The 5,000-nt window shown below is 49.3% G+C and overlaps 1 protein-coding gene across 1 annotated transcript in view; it reads left to right on the top strand.

Moving 5' to 3' along the window:
* Nucleotides 1-5,000, top strand: part of LOC307043304 (dynamin-1-like) — a 46,702-nt gene that overhangs the window by 9,834 nt on the left and 31,868 nt on the right.

The following is a 5,000-nucleotide window of genomic DNA, read 5'->3' as shown; positions in this document are numbered from 1 at the left end:
AAAGATCACTTTTAAATGTGCTTTATAAATAAACTTAGATTTTACACTTCAGACACACTACAGACAGACAGGACACACTACAGACAGACAGGACACACTACAGACAGACAGGACACACTACAGACAGACAGGACACACTACAGACAGACAGGACACACTACAGACAGACAGGACACACTACAGACAGACAGGACACACTACAGACAGACAGGACACACTAGAGACAGACAGGACACACTACAGTCAGACAGGACACACTACAGACAGACAGGAAACACTACAGACAGACAGGACACACTACAGACAGACAGGACACACTACAGACAGACAGGAAACACTACAGACAGACAGGACACACTACAGTCAGACAGGACACACTAGAGACAGACAGGACACACTAGAGACACACTACAGACAGACAGGACACACTACAGACACACTACAGACAGACAGGACACACTACAGACAGACAGGACACACTACAGACAGACAGGACACACTACAGACAGACAGGACACACTACAGTCAGACAGGACACACTAGAGACAGACAGGACACACTAGAGACACACTACAGACAGACAGGACACACTACAGACACACTACAGACAGACAGGACACACTACAGTCAGACAGGACACACTACAGACAGACAGGACACACTAGAGACACACTACAGACAGACAGGACACACTACAGACAGACAGGACACACTACAGACAGACAGGACACACTACAGACACACTACAGACAGACAGGACACACTACAGTCAGACAGGACACACTACAGACAGACAGGACACACTAGAGACACACTACAGACAGACAGGACACACTAGAGACAGACAGGACACACTACAGACACACTACAGACAGACAGGACACACTACAGTCAGACAGGACACACTACAGACAGACAGGACACACTACAGACACACTACAGACAGACAGGACACACTACAGTCAGACAGGACACACTACAGACACACTACAGACAGACAGGACACACTACAGTCAGACAGGACACACTACAGACACACTACAGACAGACAGGACACACTACAGACAGACAGGACACACTACAGTCAGACAGGACACACTACAGTCAGACAGGACACACTACAGACAGACAGGACACACTACAGACAGACAGGACACACTGCAGACAGACAGGACACACTACAGACAGACAGGACACACTGCAGACAGACAGGACACACTACAGACAGACAGGACACACTACAGACACACTACAGACAGACAGGACACACTACAGTCAGACAGGACACACTACAGACAGACAGGACACACTACAGTCAGACAGGACACACTACAGACAGACAGGACACACTACAGACAGACAGGACACACTACAGACAGACAGGACACACTACAGTCAGACAGGACACACTACAGACAGACAGGACACACTACAGTCAGACAGGACACACTACAGTCAGACAGGACACACTACAGACAGACAGGACACACTACAGTCAGACAGGACACACTACAGTCAGACAGGACACACTACAGACAGACAGGACACACTACAGTCAGACAGGACACACTACAGACAGACAGGACACACTACAGACAGACAGGACACACTAGAGACACACTACAGACAGACAGGACACACTAGAGACAGACAGGACACACTACAGACAGACAGGACACACTACAGACAGACAGGACACACTACAGTCAGACAGGACACACTACAGACAGACAGGACACACTACAGTCAGACAGGACACACTACAGTCAGACAGGACACACTACAGTCAGACAGGACACACTACAGACAGACAGGACACACTACAGTCAGACAGGACACACTACAGTCAGACAGGACACACTACAGACAGACAGGACACACTACAGTCAGACAGGACACACTACAGTCAGACAGGACACACTACAGACAGACAGGACACACTAGAGACACACTACAGACAGACAGGACACACTACAGACAGACAGGACACACTACAGACAGACAGGACACACTACAGACACACTACAGACAGACAGGACACACTACAGTCAGACAGGACACACTACAGACAGACAGGACACACTAGAGACACACTACAGACAGACAGGACACACTAGAGACAGACAGGACACACTACAGTCAGACAGGACACACTACAGTCAGACAGGACACACTACAGTCAGACAGGACACACTGCAGACAGCCAGGACACACTACAGTCAGACAGGACACACTACAGACAGACAGGAAACACTACAGACAGACAGGACACACTACAGACAGACAGGACACACTACAGACAGACAGGAAACACTACAGACAGACAGGACACACTACAGTCAGACAGGACACACTAGAGACAGACAGGACACACTAGAGACACACTACAGACAGACAGGACACACTACAGACACACTACAGACAGACAGGACACACTACAGACAGACAGGACACACTACAGACAGACAGGACACACTACAGACAGACAGGACACACTACAGTCAGACAGGACACACTAGAGACAGACAGGACACACTAGAGACACACTACAGACAGACAGGACACACTACAGACACACTACAGACAGACAGGACACACTACAGTCAGACAGGACACACTACAGACAGACAGGACACACTAGAGACACACTACAGACAGACAGGACACACTACAGACAGACAGGACACACTACAGACAGACAGGACACACTACAGACACACTACAGACAGACAGGACACACTACAGTCAGACAGGACACACTACAGACAGACAGGACACACTAGAGACACACTACAGACAGACAGGACACACTAGAGACAGACAGGACACACTACAGACACACTACAGACAGACAGGACACACTACAGTCAGACAGGACACACTACAGACAGACAGGACACACTACAGACACACTACAGACAGACAGGACACACTACAGTCAGACAGGACACACTACAGACACACTACAGACAGACAGGACACACTACAGTCAGACAGGACACACTACAGTCAGACAGGACACACTACAGACAGACAGGACACACTACAGACAGACAGGACACACTGCAGACAGACAGGACACACTACAGACAGACAGGACACACTGCAGACAGACAGGACACACTACAGACAGACAGGACACACTACAGACACACTACAGACAGACAGGACACACTACAGTCAGACAGGACACACTACAGACAGACAGGACACACTACAGTCAGACAGGACACACTACAGACAGACAGGACACACTACAGACAGACAGGACACACTACAGACAGACAGGACACACTACAGTCAGACAGGACACACTACAGTCAGACAGGACACACTACAGACAGACAGGACACACTAGAGACACACTACAGACAGACAGGACACACTAGAGACAGACAGGACACACTACAGACACACTACAGACAGACAGGACACACTACAGTCAGACAGGACACACTACAGACAGACAGGACACACTACAGTCAGACAGGACACACTACAGTCAGACAGGACACACTACAGACAGACAGGACACACTAGAGACACACTACAGACAGACAGGACACACTAGAGACAGACAGGACACACTACAGACACACTACAGACAGACAGGACACACTACAGTCAGACAGGACACACTACAGACAGACAGGACACACTACAGACACACTACAGACAGACAGGACACACTACAGTCAGACAGGACACACTACAGACACACTACAGACAGACAGGACACACTACAGTCAGACAGGACACACTACAGACACACTACAGACAGACAGGACACACTACAGTCAGACAGGACACACTACAGACACACTACAGACAGACAGGACACACTACAGACAGACAGGACACACTACAGTCAGACAGGACACACTACAGACAGACAGGACACACTACAGTCAGACAGGACACACTACAGACATACAGGACACACTACAGACAGACAGGACACACTACAGACAGACAGGACACACTACAGTCAGACAGGACACACTACAGTCAGACAGGACACACTACAGTCAGACAGGACACACTACAGACAGACAGGACACACTACAGACAGACAGGACACACTACAGACACACTACAGACAGACAGGACACACTACAGTCAGACAGGACACACTACAGACAGACAGGACACACTACAGACAGACAGGACACACTACAGTCAGACAGGACACACTACAGACAGACAGGACACACTACAGTCAGACAGGACACACTACAGTCAGACAGGACACACTACAGACAGACAGGACACACTACAGTCAGACAGGACACACTACAGTCAGACAGGACACACTACAGACAGACAGGACACACTACAGTCAGACAGGACACACTACAGACAGACAGGACACACTACAGACAGACAGGACACACTAGAGACACACTACAGACAGACAGGACACACTAGAGACAGACAGGACACACTACAGACAGACAGGACACACTACAGACAGACAGGACACACTACAGTCAGACAGGACACACTACAGACAGACAGGACACACTACAGTCAGACAGGACACACTACAGTCAGACAGGACACACTACAGTCAGACAGGACACACTACAGACAGACAGGACACACTACAGTCAGACAGGACACACTACAGTCAGACAGGACACACTACAGACAGACAGGACACACTACAGTCAGACAGGACACACTACAGTCAGACAGGACACACTACAGACAGACAGGACACACTAGAGACACACTACAGACAGACAGGACACACTACAGACAGACAGGACACACTACAGACAGACAGGACACACTACAGACACACTACAGACAGACAGGACACACTACAGTCAGACAGGACACACTACAGACAGACAGGACACACTAGAGACACACTACAGACAGACAGGACACACTAGAGACAGACAGGACACACTACAGTCAGACAGGACACACTACAGTCAGACAGGACACACTACAGTCAGACAGGACACACTACAGTCAGACAGGACACACTA

The sequence above is a fragment of the Notothenia rossii genome, assembly GCF_949606895.1.
Source record: "Notothenia rossii genome assembly, chromosome: 6".
NCBI classification, from domain to species: domain Eukaryota; kingdom Metazoa; phylum Chordata; class Actinopteri; order Perciformes; family Nototheniidae; genus Notothenia; species Notothenia rossii.
This window is presented reverse-complemented; position numbering and strand designations above follow the sequence as displayed.